Consider the following 19,184-nt stretch of genomic DNA (forward strand, 5'->3'; position numbering starts at 1 on the left):
TCTTGTCAGCTATAGTAAACACAAACTGTCCCTAAGGAGAAAACAAACACTTGCTGTGGTATGCAAACACTCCATGACTTCATGACATCAGTGCTAACATGGCTTGTTTCAGCACCAATTTAAAACTCTTTCTACTGCACCTTATGTCATCTCTTCCTGGCTATCTATCCAGCTTCTTGCAGGTTTGTCACATTAATCTGGCACCCACCCCTTTGAATGCTAAATGCATTATCCCCCCTTTCTACAGTAGTCTGCATGTTAAAACATTGAAATTTTTCTGCATCCTCCTTTGCTCCATAGGAAAGATGAAAGAGGCCGTGGAGAACAATTGTACATCATGGATCTAGCCCTCAGGATAGCGATGGTACTGATGACAACCTGTCAAAATGCGGAACTTGTGGTGTTGTTTGGATGAAAGAGAGAATGCAAATGAGGGATAAGGAGAAAATAAAAGCTTCAGGATAGGCAAGGGGGATTTTCCAGCAACAGAATAGCAAACACTGTCAGAGCACTTGTGATTACAAGTCATATAGCCTCCACAGTTGGGAGCCTGAAATGTCTCCTCCTCATTTACACTTCTTCCCAAAGACTTTGTAATGCCTGAAAGAAAATAAACCTAGACAGATTCCACAAGCTACAGAAGGAAAATTTGCTTTTAAAAGTCTTAGAAAAGACTCTTGGACCCTGTTGTGTACTACCTGCCAGGAACTCTCCGGTGTAGACTACGAAAGCTTATGAATTTCCAAGATGTTTGGGTTTCTATACATGGCAAATTCACATTATAAAAAAATTAAATAGATTGGTAAAGAGGTGTAACACCTTCATGTTGGTGCTCTCACTTGCTTTCACATCAACTTCTAACAAGTTATTTTTGCTAGATTAGACACCTAAATCAACACTGTTTTCTATAATAACTGTGACCTTTAGGACTGTAACTGACAGTAGTATTAAGGCTATAGCTGACTGCTTTTGAAGACTAAAAGATACAATAACGCCTAAATTTGTTACATGTGTTTCCATGCTTCACTGTAGACAAGAACAAATATCCTGGAAAATCTATTCTGTTTTCTGATATACTGTCAGTAATTCTGCTATGTCTGAAGAAACTCATTCCCTCAGATCACTTGGGTGTTCTGAGGGAGGGAAGAATTCTGTTTCCCACACAGTTTTTAGGCATCACAGAGCAAACATAATCAAAAAAGGGTAAGCAGCACTAGGTAGAATCACTACAAAAAGAAGAGCTGATTCTCTCCAGTCCTGTCTTCTGTACTATTTCTCCCCATTGCCTTGCAGGTAGGAAATTAAAAGAAGCTGTATACAAGGAACTGAGAATAATCAGAGCACAGCAGTCTTTCTTGATTTATTATTTCATTCATTAATCCATATATAAAAAGCAATCTAGGACAAGGTTCAGAAATCCTCACTCCTGACAGGTTCTCACATATTTGATAAATAATTTCACAGTAAGAGACTTGTAGGGCATCTGCAGTAAGTTTTGCTGAGATCTATTTCTCAAAACAGTTTTACAGTTTCATATCAAATTAGAAGATATCTCATAAATGGGTGATTGAATTTCTATCACTTGGATACAGGTGGAGTAGTATAAACAGCCAGGACCGTAAGAAACCCTCAACTTCAGGACAGTCCATTTGAAAATGATCTTTGGAATAGTTTCCTGTTTCCTTTTACCCAAAGCAGTCAACTGCCATTGAGAGGTTTGAAGGCATTGATATGAATGTTGTTTCCTCTAACTGTTCAAAAGGAAGAAGCACTGTGACTTATGCATTCCATTTGAGTTACTCCAGGCAGAATGTGGATTCTTAATATTAACTTGAGACAGCTGAACTGAGCTTTTGTGGTAGTCACACAATCTTATTGAACAACACGACTTTCTTAGAGAAGCTGTGGATGCCCCGTCACTGGAAGTGCTCAAGGCCAGGTTGGGTGGGGAATTAAGCAACATGTTGTAGTGGAAGGTGTCCCTCCCCATGGCAGGGGTGTTGGAACAAGATGATGTTTAAGGTTGCTTCCAACCCAAACTATTCTGTGATGATTCTAAAATCTGAACTTTAAAAAGAAGAGTTACATTCATCTTCTAAGTATATAAGACCCAGAAGCTCTATTTTCTCTCTTTATTTTGATTGTTTTGTTGAGGCAGTAAAAGTTAAATTAGACAATTCCAATAACTGATTCTTTCTCTTATTCTTGCCAACCTTTTAGTTCAAACATCCCTTGTCTATTTCTCCAAAAATTTAATATAAAATATCTTCCTGAAGATGAGATGTCAATTCAGGGATGCTGGTTTCTAATACAAGCTTAGCTGCAACATCTCCACCTCTGCAGTGAACATGGTGTGCTGTAGATCTCAATCATGTGTTTAAATTCTCTCAGAATATACAGATTATTGCTGCTGTGCAAAGGAAATTTTTTTACTCCCCTTGAGTAATATCCCCCAGCCTTATGCAGCCAGGCAGTATTTATCAGAAAGTCATTACAGCTGTTTTGTTTGCACATAGCTTTCACTCCTCATATTTTAATGTCTGGACAGTATTAGCTCAATTAGTTTAATGAACAAGTAGGTCTTCTGATATTTACTATCTAATTAGTTTATTGGCCTAGATGTAACATACTAGGTCTGTCTGTGCAATGTCTCTAGCCAAGTCTCTTCTGATGGACTTTTCTATTTTGGCTCAGCACTTTTTGGAAAATAAAGACTGGGCTACATTCTGCATCTCTTTTCCTAAAGGATGTCAAAGCAATAAATTCCCTTACAAAAGATGATACTCTTACCCTTGTAAACTGCCAACCAGACAACTCTGATTCCTTTCTGTGTAAGGCAACCTGAGAGAGAAACTAAAATAAAGAGCCATCTTTATTTCAGCATGCAGCATGCAGCAACAGAAGTGGAGGACAACACCATCAAATATGTATCAAGCATCATAAAATGCTTTACTATATGCTCCTCTTTCTCCAAATGGAATAAAAGAATTAATGTTTGATAGGTGTTAGTTGTATTGCTTATTATTTACTTGAAAGTGCTGAGATTCTACCAAGAGGAGCTCATATCAAGACACATGCACTGTGGATGGAAACAATTATAAAAAGAGTGATATGAAACTAGAGTACCTCTACTGTGTCTTAACAAGTAGAACAACAAATTCAACCACACCCTTTTTTTCCTCCCTATTTGTTCTATGAAAAAAAATATAGGTATTTTATCAATAAAGGCCTCCTACTCCAAGCAGGCTGAAGAGCCTCACAGGTTGGCCAGTGCCAGCCCAGAGGAGAAGGGTGGTGACTCCAGGCAGCTGCAGGGGCTGGCGCTGTGCCAGACCCAGCTGATGCCCATTGCCTGTGCCCCAGGGTTGGCAGGGTGCTGATGCAGCACAGCTGCTGCCCATCAGGGCCAGGTGAGCCAGGGAGCTTTTCTTGCTGCCTGGGGGAGGGTCTGGCCTTCCTCCCCCCATGGCTGCTCAGACTCTGCAGCCCAGAGCAAGGAGGAGCAGGAGTGGGAGGCTGAACATCTGCTGGTTCACTTCTTCTGGGTATGAAGGTGGAAGAGTGACTGCTTAACTAAGATATTTCTGAGTGCTCTGGGGATTCATCACTTATCCTGAAATTCAAGGAGAGCAGCCCTAAGAAGTCCTGAGTGCAGAAAAAGGTAGGAAAACTCTAGGATTTCTGTTTAAGACTGCAGAAGCTTAATTGCTTTTGTTCAGGTGTTGGAAATGCTTAAAACAAAGAGCGGAAAGTTACATGTGTGAGTAAAGCAGTGTCTCTCCTTTTAAGCTACAAGAGGCAGTTTGCCTTGCCTCTAAACTTGAAGTTGTCCTTTACAATATCAAAAGTGAGTAAACCAGCAGGTAGTAAAGTAAAAAAGGACATGTAGCTGCTGTTGTATTTCACAGGAATGGATAATATGTAGTGAATACCTCTGCTGTTATGGGTAGGGATATGGTACTGGTGTTCAAATACCAGTGCTGTGTTTCAGGATTAGCCTATCATAGTAAGTGGTTAAAAAAACAACAAGCCACTGTTTAAACTTTTCTTGTAATATTTCAGGAAGTTAATTTTATCATGATACGCAGTTAGAAACTTCAAGCAGTGAGCTGAACCTTTGTAAACAGATAGATGGGAGGGAAAGTTTTATCCTGATGACAAAACTTTGTGAATTTTTATGATGTCCTAAAGTGGACAGTCTATATTGTTACGTACTTCTGACGTACTTGAACATCTGGTGCTGTGTTTCATTCTTGTATAAGCACTCATTTTTATGGTGTGCCAGCATGTCAATGTGTTGGAAAGCTGTTCTGATTGCTGCACTGGTAGTATTGACTGACTGGGATCAATAATGTTACAATCAAATATACTACAAGCACTGCTTACCCTTCAGCTTTGCATCTGGCTTTGGCAAAGTTGGGAGCATTTCTCTTTCTGAAATTTTCACTTTCAGTGCATTTCATTCTCAGCTAATGCTGCTTCTGCTTTCCTCCTGGAGTTCTGTGTCACCTATAATGATACACCTCTAAACCAAGTTTGAATCCTGCTTTGTAAACATTTATAAATGTTTATGAGTTTGCCCCAACATTTCCTGTTGTCTCTGTGTGTTAATAATTTCTGATTCCTTCTACTTCATCAATATACGCTCACATAAATTCATGTTGCAGTTTAGAGCCAATTAAAATTTATAAGGCACAAATAGTGAGTGAAATTCTGAGGATTAATTTACTCAGTGAAGTATTAATCTGTGTAATGTAGTAGGTTATCCTTCAGTAAACCTGGTTATATGGAGATGGAGAGATAGATTTCCTTGCATGTTTTACTGTAAATGCAGTAATTGGTCCCACTGGGCTGTTGAGCTTGAATGGTTACAGCCAGCAGCACCACTGCAGCCTTGGTGTGAATCCTGGGAACAAGAACCCAGTTATATTTATCTAGCAGCATCCATCTTGCTTTCCATTCCCTGCTCAGACTTGGAGATCAGGAAAGAAAAAAAATCAAATGAATAAAATTAATTAATCTTTTGAGAAAGAAAATCTTGGATGTGAGTATCAGGAAGTACAACCTATTATCTTTACCTGCCCCAAATCTCTGCTTTTAAAGAAGCAATGGAGAAGGGTTTGGAAAAGGGCAGTAGTGATCAAAAATTGCATAATACATTTGGCAGAAGCAAGTTCCTCCATAAGGCTTGTGAATTAGGATCTTCTTACACTTGGAAAACCTAATTGATCAAGCCTAGCAAATCTGACTTTTGTTAATGGGTTTTTAACTATCATTTATTCAGCTAATGATCTTGCTGATAGGGAGCAGGGGCAGAAAGAGACTGTGGCTTGTGAAGGTCCACAGGAATAGCTAGTGCCTGATCCAATGCTTTAATTTAGATCCTGTCCTTTCTGCTTCAAGATGTGCTTCCTTTCATCAACTTCTGCCTTCTTCCTGAGTTATTAACTGTGAACTTTCAGTGGTAAACCCTCTGGAACTCATGTGTTAAAAAAAATATGAGCTGGGGAAAAAATGTGACAAGGGAGCTGGGAAAGATTTTTTTTTTTCTGTAAAGACCCATCCAGGGAAAGGAAATAAATAAGTGTGCTGTAGGAACTTGTATTTTGGAAGCACTGAGGTTTCAGGGTTCACTCGCAGTAGAGGTTCCCCTCATAAAAGAGGGTGAGCCTGGTGTTCAGTCCTGTTTTCATTGCTGCTGCTGGCTGTGATTTGGAAAGGCAGCACCCCTGTTTTCTCACTTAATTGGGTTTACCTGCTATATTCCCTCTCAGAAGGATGATGCTGAAAGACCAAAACCTGCTGAATTGCCTTTATCTGGATGAAATGTCAATTATCCCTGTCCAATCCCATAGTTCAAATTCTGATGTGTGTCAGTTCATGTGGAGCAGAAATACAGGTGTAAAAAGAAAATGGCTGTCTGCAGATAACTCCAAGAGCTTGTGTCCCACGTCAGCTGGGACACAAGCTCTTGGTAAGCCCTGCCCTGTTTCCTAAGATGTGCTTCCTAGCAAACCCTCCTTCCCAGGCCCCAGATGTCAGATCCTTGGGGAACCTCTCAACAACTTGAATCTCCAAAGAGGCAAAAATCACAGTCTGGGCTTACCAGTCCCTCATGGTCAGATGAAAAATCCTTATTAATGATATAAAGAATATCAAGCATATCAAGAAAGTGGGCAAGAACTCACTGGTTTGACATCTTTTCAGGATGCACACTGAAACAGAGCCCAGAGAAATGGTGTAGGATTTAAAGGGTTTTCTTTGACTGAAAATTATGACACTGTACACTCACTGGAAGACCCTTGATAATGCTGTCCAACTCTAAAAAGTTTAAGAATGATGAAAATAGCATCATATATAACAGAGGTGCTTTTGGGGGAAAAACAGCACCCTGGAAAGGTGTACCACAGAATCTGCTGTTCGGAATGAAAATTACCTCTTGGGTTTCATATATACATGGTAGAATTGATAACTTCTGTGCTTCTGTTTTTTTTTTTTAATGCTGTACTGGATTGACCTTGGCTGAATGCCAAGTGCCCTCCAAAGCTGCTCCCTCTCCCCCTCTCAGCTGGACAGGAGAGAAAATATAACAAAAGTTCATGGGTTGAGATAATCACTCACTGATTACTGTCCTGGAGAAAACAGATCCAGCTTGGGGAAAACTGATTTATTGCCAGTCAAATCAGAGTAGGTTAATGAGAATATAAAACCTAAATATTCAAATGCCTTCCCTCACTGGTGACATCTTCCTGGGCCCAGCATTACTGCTGGTTTTCTCTGCCTCTGAAGTGAATTGTTTTCCTCACATACTCACTCCTCTTTCCAGCTGCACTGTCCATTTCCCCTCTCCCCGTTTTCGGATGTGCTAACTCAGAGGTTCTACCAGGTGCTTCTTGGCCTTGGCTCTGTCAGACACAGGCATCTTCTCACAGAAACCACCTCTGGAGTTCCCATGTGACCAAAGTCTTGCCACACCAACGCAATATTGTAGAGCATTTTCAAGTAATTTGGAGGAGAAAGGTACCTTGTTTCATACCATGCTATTTCTAAATTGTTAGTAGTAATTCTTTGTTCCACCTTCTTTGTCTCCAGTTACTGAAGCTTGCACATATCATATTTTTGTGTGCACTGCTTTCTAATTATCTGCTATGAGGTATTACTATTATATTCCTACAGAGAAAAATAGAAGTTGGTAGAGATTCATAAAATGCATTTAAAAACCCTCTAATGAATGTAGGGAGAACAGTGAATTTCTTCTTTTTGCTTTTAGATGTCTACCTCAATTCAAATAGTAGCATTCAGGAGGAGGGGATTTGATTAGTGTAGTTCTGTTCCATGGCATTACTTTCATGGGAGAGAGTCTGGTAAGAGTTGTCCTCTCCAAAGATCCTCATCATAAACACTAATGCTGTTTGTTCTCACATTTCTTGGTAATTTCTTTGTAATTGTTGTTGGTTTTCTTTTTTTGTTACTCAAATTAAGTCACTTATATAGATTTTTATCTTGAGTATCAAAAAAGGATCCTCACTTGCTGGAAATAAAAATGGAAGGAAATTGCAAGTATGCAAATGCAATTTTGAATACAATTATAATTTACCCTTGCAATTATTTACTATGATCACTTTGTATTTGAATGAGTCATATTTTTTTTCTTGATGACCTGAACTGAAATATTCTCTTACCAAGGACTTTCCAAGACTTTTACTATGAAGTAAACTATGAAATGAAGATTGTTGCACTTCTAAAATTGAGCCTGAGTGGTTGGTTGGATTCTTCATTGGTGAATAACCTCTTTATTTGGTTTAGATTTTCACTCAGATGTAGCAGGGTAAGGGACCATGACTCTGAAAGCCTTTGCTGGCCTTAAAGGTATTTGCTGTGGATTAAGATGCAGGATGAGCTGGCTGATATCACTCTTGGCAAACATTACTCTAGCTACCAGGATAGGGAACACGTGGAATAATGAGCTTTAATCCTTGTTAATAATACAAATGAAAGATGCAGGTCAGCCAGCCTTGGTTGTTAGAAGAGCCTGATTAATCAAGCCTTACGTTTTAGGAAGCAAGTGTTGAAGACTGATGACTACATTTTGTCCACTGAAGTTTGTTTCCCATTTATTTTGTCTTGACCTTCGTTCCCGGTGAGCTTTGTTAGATGTTAGCAGACCTCTATGTGGTGTTCTCCATGTCAGAGGACTGGGCTGTCAGGCAGTATTTCCTCCTTCTTTTTAGCTTGTAATTCCTGTTTGTGCCCCAGCACCAAGCCTGTGCTTTGATTTGTGTAAGGAGGCATTTGTTGCAGGTGTTGGTCTGTGTGTGTCTGTGTGTTGGAGAAGCTGGCACAGCTGGTGCCCATAGTGTGAGGCTCTGAGGCAGTGGGGTTTGCCTGTACCCATTGGTCAGTGGAAGGTGATATCTCAGGCTTGCTTCCACAACCCTGCCTGGGTTGCAGAAAAAAGGTCCTCACTTGGAAATTTCATATATCCTTTCTTGTTGATGATGTAGATGCTGTAGATGATGTGGGGCCCCTCACCTTGCCCCAGGCCCCATTCCAGCTGGCTCCTGCCTCTCAGCTGCAGGCTGGTGTGAAGTAGTGGGAGCAGGACGCACCAATGCCTGAAGCTCTGGCAGTCAATTATCATCATGGTGTTTTTGCTGCTGTGTCCTTAGCTCTCCTGGGACAGAGAAGATGGTGCATTAACCAGATGTTTGGGGCTCCTCTGCTGTCCCTGGGCTCTGCCTCGCTCAGCTGCTGCTCACAGGTTTGCTGTGAGGCAGGAGAGAAACCCTGAGAGCACTGTCACACTCTGTGTGGTTCTGCGCTCCTGCAGTTTGGCTCCTCTGCCATCTGCTGTAGGACACAGGTGAAGATCATACAGTACTCTGTACTGTGGTAACAAATGTCTTCTGGCATTTAACATCCACCAAGGAAATTTACATGTATGCACATGGGAAAATGTCTTTTATTGGAGTTTTCCAGGCAGTGTCTGTAGAATTATCTTAATAAAGATATCTTTTTAAAGGCTTTTAAATGAGATTTCTGTAGTATTTTCAAGGTACTCAAGCACAGTGGTCTTCATTTTTTCCAAACAGAGTTCATACAACAATATACTCTGGTACCAGACTTGTACTATAGAGGGGGAAGGCCAGCTTTTCTTTTAGCACTTGTTTTTCAAGCTAGAGCTGCTTCTGTTTATAGCCACCACAGAGTTTAAAGGGCTTATTTTACAGGCTGGGTCATGAGCTGCTGCTATTGCTGATATTTACCAGGTCCTAATTTCTTGTATCGTAGAGATCTAGCCATCTTTACACTTTTTATAATTGTCTAGGTGACTTCTAGGAAGAAGAAAATCCAACAACAACAAAAAACTCCAAACCAAAACCCAAAAAGACCTAATAAAACAAGTTTCAACCTAAAGCTTCTTTGGGAAAAAGAAACAATGAACTCGTAAAGCTTCTGTTCTTGATGAATGATAATTGAATTGCATATTTAATGTGAACAAATTACTTGGATTTGCTTCTTTGAGTTTGCATGTAGGGATGAAATGAATGTATTGCAGTGGGATTACTTCAAAAGTTTTGCTTTAAGAAAACCCAACTTGTTTGTACCAATGAGTGTATGATGACTTCTACCACAAGGCCATATAAGGCCTTTCAAAACCATTGCTAACTTGAGTTAGATGCTGGCTTTTTAGTTCAATTCCTGCCCTCCATGTAAAGTGGAAATACAAATATGACCGCTGTAGGTTGGTAGGCCACATTGTCTTCTGTAGGGACTTGTGTATTTAGCTACTGTCAGCTTATATCAGCTTATATCAGAAAGTGATACAATAAAGGTCTGGCACCTGGGTAAGTGCAGAATTCACTACATCTGAGCCTCAGGCTGCTAGTAGCCTCAGGCTCAAACGTCTTGAAATTGTAACAGTTTACACACTTATTTATTTGGGTTCAGGCATATGTAGGGTAAAAGAGAGCTAATTTACTTTTGATGTTTTAGATGCTGAAGAGGCCCAATGCCAAAATAGTGAAAGCCTTTTCCCATGAAAAGCAAGGCATGGGTGTAGGCCTTTCCAGGCTCTTTGTAAAGGCCAAGCCATGATGACCCTGATTGCCACCAACTAGGAGCTCTAACTGCTCAGTGAATGCTGGCACACCTGTGCTGTAACTTGCATGCTCCAGGAGGCTTAGCTCTGTGATCCAGATGGCTCTGGAGAAATCATGTCTTGAGTAGGAAAAATGTGTCTGTGAGTTCTGGAGAGATCCTACAACACGGTCAAGTCTTAGGAGCAGTTTAAGGTGGTGGTTTTTAGTAGGATTGAAGCATTATCATCAAGTAGTTTCTGTATTTGAGTAACTATTTATGTGTATAAATTGACATCATTGCATTTGATCAGGTATTATGAATATGCATGAATGATAGTGGCTGGGGAAGCCATGAAGGATGCGGAGCTTCACACAGTTCAGGCTCAAACTCTTGACACATCCTTCACCAATAGAAATGCGTTTGGTAAGGTGTGAGAGTGTCTTGTTCATTGATGGCTCCATGGGCTTTCAAGGAGTCAGTCTCACATGCAACACAGGAGAACTGTACCTCTCTGAGTCCTTGCAGATGAACTCTGTGCTGAGCAAAGGTCCCAGAGATACTCTGGCATCCAGCTTTCAGTGACTATTTAAACACTGCAAGTTGAAGCTCTACCCACCAAAACTGGAGTTCACTGTGCAATGCATTTCTGGTGAATCTTGGGTGCAATTTGAACTTGAGAAGTGAGATGTGTCCTTTCCTGTGCCGCCTGTCCCCGTGCTAGCCACGATTTCTTAGCTAAATCCTCTGTGGAGAGAATCACTACCCCATCTGCTCCTCAAGCTGTTTGTTTATTTTTGGGTCCATGCTGCACTTGGGCCTCTCCCCTGCAGCAGGAACACACTTTGCCTCTGTGACAGAGACATAAAACATGAGAATGGCTGGCTCACACCAGGCAATGGCGGCATTGCTCTTTCCCCGGCTGTGGTCTCTGTATTCTGCTGGCCTGAAACACTGCCTTGCTCAGACAAAATTTTTGTATGTATCACATGGAGATCATGGTAAATACTTTGTTTTGTCCTTATTCAGGGAAAGTCAGATTGATACCAGTCAGAGAAATTTAGGTTTTTAACTTTTTTAAATCCTCTGTTCTGAGCAGACAGAAGTGGACAACTTTCAATCTACTAGAAAAATTAATTAATATTTTTTCATTTTTGATGTAGTGGCAAATTATGGGGCCATAGTTGTCTGTCTTTTTGATTAACTTTTTTTAAAAAATCAGTAATATGGTATGCTGCTCTGATGCTCAACCTTGACAGCATGTTACATAAGAAAATAAATATAAATGTGTTGTAATCATAAGGATTCAGCATGTTTAGGTGTCAAATGATTGTCCAGTACTTATCTCTCTGGGTATATGTTAAGAAATATAGAGAATTCTCATAGTCATACTTGTTGGATTCATTATTGTTTTGGTGTTATTATGGAGGGGCTAATTCACTATTTAGAACAACCCTAAGGAGACTGTGATGTAAATGTTAATTTTTTTAAACTCTCCATTACATGATTTGGTAAAATTAATATTTAATGGAGTCAAAAGTTTAATGCCAGTGTTTATTTTTAAAAAGGCAGAGATGCTGCAGGACAGCCGTTGACTTAGCTATTTCAGAAAATATTCATGCTTACAAATGTTTCTTTCCTTTCCCTTGCCTCTCCTGAAACCTTTTTATTCTCTCATTCCTTATTCCTAAAGATAAGCCATAGGGCTCTAATAGAGACACTGATTAAATATGCTGCTCTGTAATTTATGCAAAAGTGAATCCCAACAGGAATCAGAGACTCTGAAAATCTGTTGTGAAATAATTATCCTGAATAACATTGTAGAAATGGTCCATGAAGATGTTGTCAATAATGCATTACATAAAATTTGTTTGAAATAAACCTTGAAAATTACATGATATTCATAGGAACCTGAAAGAATTATCAGTAAACAAATTTAATCAGCCTGATGTTATGCATACCACTCAACCTCTTATTATCTGATCATCTACGTTTTAGAATACTATGGGGAATTGAATGACAATACAGAGAGCTGTAGGAGCTCATGAGGTGGTTGCAGGACTACCTTATTTTCTCCATTTTTGCTCTTCTCTGTTTATCTGCATTAATTTCTTGCTGCTACAGTCTTCAGTGATGCCCACTGGTAGTGTTCTGGCTGCTGTTGCACCTGTTGCCCTAACAAGAATGCACTTGTAAACAAAGAATTAACCCACTTTACAGTGAAATTCTAATTTTCCCCACTTATGCAGGAGTGCTTATACCAATGTCCAGACACTTCTGGTTGTGATATCCAAACTGCATTGTGAAAATGGAACTCAAACTCTGAAGTCAAGTGCAGGATGCAATAGATTATGTAGAGATTTATTGATGCTTCTTTCAGGAAAATGCAAGACCATGATCAGCTCCATTGCATGTCAGTTCAGAAGAAGTGATGGCACTTCTGCTTGCTGAAGGCGGTAGCAATTTTGGCACTGGCTTCACAAGGAGAAATAGGAGTAGAATTGGATTCACCTGAACTCTGGTCTATCAAGCTACTGCTTGCATCTAGCAAGTTCTCTATAAAGCAAAAAAATATGCCAGAGGACTTGATAGGAGCTTCAAATCTTTCTTTCAGTAAATGGGAAAACAGTGCAGAGTTCTTTAGCCTGTCTTTGTTATTTAAGGTCATTTGCTAGCCTGTAGGACAGAGCTGTGGTTATTCACTTTCAGTTTTACATGTGCATTGCTTTAAGGGATCCTCTGTTCTGTGAATGTGTTTGGATGAAATAATTAGAACTGTGCAATGAGGTACCTGTTCAAGATAGTGTTTCACTTAATCCATGAGTTTGGAATAGGCTGGTGAGAATGTTGCTAAAGAAAGCAACATCCTTTCACAGAGAAGCTATAAGATTTTAATGAGAAATTATTCTTTCAGACTCCTTTATGTCAAGATGGCAGAAATGCAGCCAGGTGCACTTGTAAAAGAGCTTGAAGATCAGCAGTAGGCAAACCAGCTATTAGACAATATTGTCTAGCTTTACTCTGCTCCCTTTGGATCCGAGAGCTCAGCCATGTGCCAGTGTTGGCCCTGGCATGGGGCTGTGGAGGGCAAGCTGCTGCCATGGCTGAGTCAAATTACAAGCCCAGGAGAATGAGGGGTGAGTGAATCTGCCTTTTCAAAAGTCAAAGTTTCAGGCTGTGAGGTAGTGCCATCACTTGGGGATGTGATGGGAACTTGTCTATTTAGGCAGATTTATTTATGGCTTTTCTAGTTATGTGTTTGTCCATGTGTTTGTTCTTGTTTTAACATTATAAAATATGTGAAATTGGAACTGATTTTGTGGTTTACACCTAGATCAGACCTATTGGTACACATCTTTCAGTGCTCAACTGAAACCTAATGAAATATTTATACATTTTCATGCAATGAACTTGAGAGCCCAAAGTAATTACTCTTCAGGCCATCATAGCTGATCTACTCCAGGAAAGTTGTGATGATCAGCCTGGTGCAGGCCTAAACTATTCAGCAAATTCTTGTTATTAGCAGACCTCTGAACAGAAAAACAAGACAAAAGATATGTGAATTCATAGCAAAGCTGTCCATGGTTGCTCAGTCTCTTGTACTCAGCCTGTAGTATTTCTCCAGCAACTGTGTTGTTATTTGTTCTGTTTTCTGACCCAAATAGCTAAAGTCATGGTATTCTCTGTCTGCCTTAAAATAACTACTGCAGCCAGCTGTGAGGTGACTACTTCTGAGCAGTGGGTGGAAAAAGTGTTTTATGAATACATACTGAACATTAGCATTAAATTTGTATGTCTGAATGACAGACTGCATGCACACACATTTAGGCAATAAATATAAGCATACATAAAACTGGACACACTGATGTGAAACCTAGTCCTATAAGCACTTAATAATGCTTCAGTTTATCTGTGACATTGATGTGAATAAAAACTCAAAGTCGTAAAAAACAGGTTTTTTTAATCAAGGCCTGCAGCATGTCTGTGAGTTTTGAGGAAATGCTCCATGTTTTTGGGGGATGACTGTGCTGAACAAGGGAAGTAAATGCAGCCAGTGGTAATAAGTGCCACAATTGGCTACTGTCTCCATTATCACGGAAACAAGGCCTTATACCTTTCACATATGTGTATATCCAGTTACAAGTAGCCATAGATAGATAAGAACAAACATCCCATTTCTTCCACTTCAGTTTGTCATTGTGCTGTTTGATAACTCAGAAGTAGATGCCATGGCCATTGATGTCACCTGAACTTGTGGACAGCAAGCAGAAATACTGTAGCAGAGCTAACATGTTTTACTATGGGTTCACTTTTCATTCTTTTGTAAAAACATTGTATCATTCTGCATTTTAATAAGAGATGGCTAAAGCATCTAAGTGCTTCAACAAAATAGACAAGTCTTGGGGATTTTCCTACTGGCACTGGCAGTAGCTCTGAGGGAACTTTGGAGATGAGAGTTATACTCTTGGTCAAAACTGTACATGGACTTATAGTCCTGTGTAAGAATTGAATGTTTTTCTTTGGAAGAATAGAAACTTGCTAGTGTTACTTCAGTAAAACATGATGGTATTGCATGTGGCAATATCATGGTCTTGTTATACTGGCAACTGAATGTCAAACTGGTGGGGATGTATGAAGCCTGAATGATGAGACTGTGTTGTTTTAATGCCAACTTTCAGCAGTTTTCTCTTTATGCCTCATATTGTGTACCTCTGGAAAACTGATGGACTAGTGGAGGTAAAGTACAGCACACTGTGCTCCTGTTTTTGACACATTCTGTCACTTGTGGAGTTTGCAATACAAACGTTTGTATTTGCAAAAGCTCACAAGGTGTGATGCTTCCTGGTCCCTGTGGTATATTGTGAGAAAAAGCAATACCTACTTCTTGAGATCTTTTTAACCTGAAAATGCTTGTGAAATCTGATATATGTATAAAAACATCTGCAATCCCTATGAACTATTTGTCTTGGTAAATAGTGTCTTGTAAATTACAGAGTAGTTTAGATTTGAGAAGGTCTTTAGTATCGACCCCAACTCTTAACTCAGCACAAACCCGTGTTTCTAGGTGCCACAGCTATGCCTTTTCTCCTCCAGGGATGGTGATTCTCCCATTTCCCTTCCATTGCTTAATGAATCTGGTGAAGAAATGTTCCCTCATATTCCATCTAATCCTCCCTTGATGCAGCTTTTCCTCCAGAACAAGAGGAACATTTCCTCTTGTTCTGTCACTTGTTCAATGAATGACATAAAGCAATCCTACCAGTATGATGATTTTATAAGTGATTGTGGAAGTTCTTGCAAGGATTTGGCCAGTTATCAGTTGAGGTAATTGTAGTAGGACTATTTATGATCACTTTATTTATGGCTCTTGTTTTTAGTACCTGAGAAATTTGCAACCAACTGAACTTATGGTAAAATGTTTTTCCACTTATGGGAAACTTGAATACTTGGTTATCTGACCCGATGCAAGATGCTCAAGCTACATAAAAATGGTGTATTTATTAAGGTGAAACAAGACAAGTTGGAAAAAGGTGCAACAGCCAAGAAAGTGGATGCTGTGGACACAGAGCATATCTTGCCTCTAATTTCAGATCCTAGAAGTGAGGTGAAATGTCCAGGGAGTTTAACCTAATTTGAATGCTTACTGTAAATAGCACTTGTGTAAGATGCATTTTATTATGGCACAATGAAAACAAAATTAAAATCTTCTAGAAATTAGGACTCTTTGTGCGTTGAGGCAAAATAAATATACTGGGGAGGAATAAAAACCCCTGTTAGAGCAATTGGAGATAGTATATCAGTCTGATTCTGATCTGCAACTCAGTTCTTTGTTATTTCTTGCAAATCCTCTTTCAGACTTTCTTTTTCTTGTACAGGTTCAAAAGCAGGGACTGATTGTGTACAATCTTTATTAAGTCCCAGAAGCTGGGGGTCCCATATCTCATTGCTGTATTGATGAAATCTGTGCCTTATCCATGTTCTTGTAGGAGGAAAGACAAACTTAGTTATGTACCTGGGAAAAACAGAATGCAAGGAAAAAATCACTAGCATCCTCTAGAATGTTGAAGCACTCCAAGTGCTTTGGAGATGCTATGTGACTGAATGGTGTTTTTATCATCTGTGTTTTTATCGTCTCCATGCTGTGAAGAAATGTTTCTGTGTGTAATGTGTGTTACGTACTCAAATATACATAGACACATGTCTGAATAGATGTTTATCTGCACTCATTTGAGCTGTTAGTGATAGTGACTATATTTTTCATTAAATTAAACCCTGTCAGTGTAATTAATAGGTTTTGCTAGGACTTTACACAAGATGATGTCAGGATTGAAAAATATTTGGGGTGAAACATGCATAAAGATGTAAATTTTTCTTTGAATTCCCACATCATATATCCTCTCTAGACATTCTCTCAAACATGAACTGTAATTGGATTCCTTGGTTGTGCCTTTTGGAGAAAGCAATATGTTAGATTAATGGTACTTTTTAAACTAGAGTGCATCAGGAGCAACTCTGAAGACTTGGAAATGCAGCACCCTTTAGTGAAAGCAGTGGTTGGGTGGCAGAACAGCAAGATTGTTAGTGTGTGTTTGCTCATCTCTTTCTACTTGAATGATAATTCCACTGATTTGTGGTTTGTTGTTTTTCTCTTTTCCTCCTCTGTCAAATAGCAGTAAGTAGGTGTTTATATTTCAAGAAGTAGTTGGGAGACTGACAATCTTGTATCTTCAGTCAAAATCCCTGTAGGAAAATAATCCACTACTAAGTTAAAGCAAGTGGAGATGAAGGTTGGGTCATGTTTCATAGAGTGAGGTAGAGTTAGCATGTTAGAACTGGGAAACAGAATGAGTGTGAGCCATCATCAACAACAAACACCAATGAAGAATATAGGAACTGCAAGAAAAATTTATCAATAAAAGGATAAGAAAGCTGCTGAGGCAGAAAAAATTAAAGAAAATGAGTTATAAATAAGGATTTAGGATGGGTGGGGTATTAGAACAAAAAAAGCCTAATAATTGTTTTATTTTCAGTTATTAAATTCAAAGTAAATGAATTACTTGGTGCGGTGTGTGTAGGATGGTAGAAAAATAGAAATAACAAGTCTTGTCTGATTTCCAGTTGGTATTATCTGTTTTGACTACTTCCCACATTCATCAAGCTCCTGACTAGGCCATCACACTGCTGATAAAATAGTTGAAGATTTCTTCTGTTTCCCACTAGGTATAAGAGAACCTTTTTACCTTCAGAATTGCTTAGGAGCTCTTGCTTTGGAAATAAATCTCCGCTTCTTAGGACTGGCTCTGGAGGAAAGTTGTTTATGAATCTAATAGTGCTTTGGGAATTGTTCTGGGCCCCAGAATAGAGTATACACATCACCATGGACTTCTTGATCTCACAGGCCGAATTCTGCAGATGCTGAAAACTCTGTGTATTTTTGTATCTTGTTCAGCATCTTGCTGACCTGGCATTCTTGTTCATTCCCACAGGTGGTTCTGATTCACTAAGCAAAGAAAATTAGAAGGTGCATAGTAGAGCAAAGTAAATAGTTGTCTCACCTCTTGATGTTGTCCTTGTATGCAACAAAGCTGCAGGAGGAATACATCCTTTATGAAAAAGATATTGGTAATTCTAAAGGGCCAGAAGTCTGTGATGCCTCAGAAAATGAATTGGTTAAAAAGGAAACAACAAAAGAGTTGGTAGTTGAAGTTCACTCTTGCATCTGAAATGTCAGGTTAGATGCTTACTGCAACCAACTGTTCTGGCTTTTTTTTGTAATTGAAAAAAGCTGGGACCCTGATTTTTTTAGGTAAACATAAGCTTTATGATTCTAACGTTTTGTAATCAAAGGACAAAAAATTGTCCATCTTAAAACCTGAAATGTAGGCTGACAAATTGAACCACAATGTTGTCAAAATCAGTGTTGGCAGTCTTTGATCTTGATCTGGTTTGATGGTTTTCAAGTATGGAGTCTTCGAATCAAACCTGACAGGGAAATATTTTTATGCACTGGTGGCTCACTTAGCATATAGAAACATTTTCAGTGAAATATGCTATTTGTGATGCATATTCTCAACAGAATTGGGATGAGAATCTGACTGAGCATGGCCCTCTTGTCCCCCTTGCCGTATCCATACCTTTTTAGGCCACTGCTCTGGATTGGAGGTTCAAGCTCTGCTCTGTGCTTGAGTCAAACTATTCGAAGCCTGAGGAAGGTACCTTTTTGTCAACCCCAATTCTGTTAAATAATTCTATAATCTTACTCAAAGAAAAGCTGGAAAACTGTATTCTAGTGGTTAAGTCCTTGCCTGGCATATAGGAAAAGCATGAATTCAACTCCAGAACTAGTATATATACTACATCCATGGAAAACTAGTTGCTGATCTGTTTGTTATCCACAGGTGATTCTGCCTGTCCCTGTTTCTGTCTGTAAAAACACTTCAGAACACAGAAGGTCCTGGAGCTGATCAAAGACTGAAGAAATCAGGTGAAAGGGGTCCAGAATTTTTGGCAATATGAACCCTGTTATCACAGTTAGCCCTTCTGGCAGTACTGGGTTTCCTGGTTTAAAACCATCCTGGACTTGATGCTCCCATCACTGCTGATAAATGTATTGCTCCTGAGTGCAAACAGCTTGCAATCTCATGATTGTTACATTCTCCATTGTGTTTTCAGAGATTTAGATATGCCTACCAATTCTAATAAGTCATTAATCTATGTACTTGCATTCCACTGTACATTTTCTACACAAACATCTACTTGTGAAGCTGTTTGTGAAGGTGCTTGTTTACCTATGAGTTAAGAATCATTCTCTTGTCTCTTCTGCTCAACTGCTGTGAGAACTCAGATGATGGATGGATTTAAATAAAATGGGGGAAGTTGTCACTATGTTACAATGGTGCAAACAAGTTACCTTGATTTCCTCTGCTCTGCCACAGAGGTTGGTTGAGTGCAGCTGCCCAGAAGCTGTGTGGGATGGGGGCTGTAGTTCAGCTGCCAGAATAATCTATGCTTTCAGGGCAGATCTCAGACTCTCTTGCTGTCTTGACATGGTACTTTAGCAGTGCTAAAACCCTACAAGTCAGTTGCAGTCTGTCTCTCCTGCA

General features: G+C 39.5%; 1 long non-coding RNA gene across 1 annotated transcript; it reads left to right on the plus strand.

Annotated features, from left to right (window-relative positions):
- The first annotated feature begins 3,471 nt into the window (after positions 1 to 3,471).
- LOC135449669 (uncharacterized) lies at positions 3,472 to 18,974 on the plus strand. The gene is made up of 2 exons (XR_010440814.1): positions 3,472 to 3,661; positions 18,480 to 18,974. It is a non-coding gene; the product is annotated as an uncharacterized LOC135449669 (long non-coding RNA).
- Positions 18,975 to 19,184: the final 210 nt, after the last annotated feature.

This window comes from Zonotrichia leucophrys, chromosome 6 (assembly GCF_028769735.1).
Source record: "Zonotrichia leucophrys gambelii isolate GWCS_2022_RI chromosome 6, RI_Zleu_2.0, whole genome shotgun sequence".
Lineage (NCBI taxonomy): Eukaryota > Metazoa > Chordata > Aves > Passeriformes > Passerellidae > Zonotrichia > Zonotrichia leucophrys.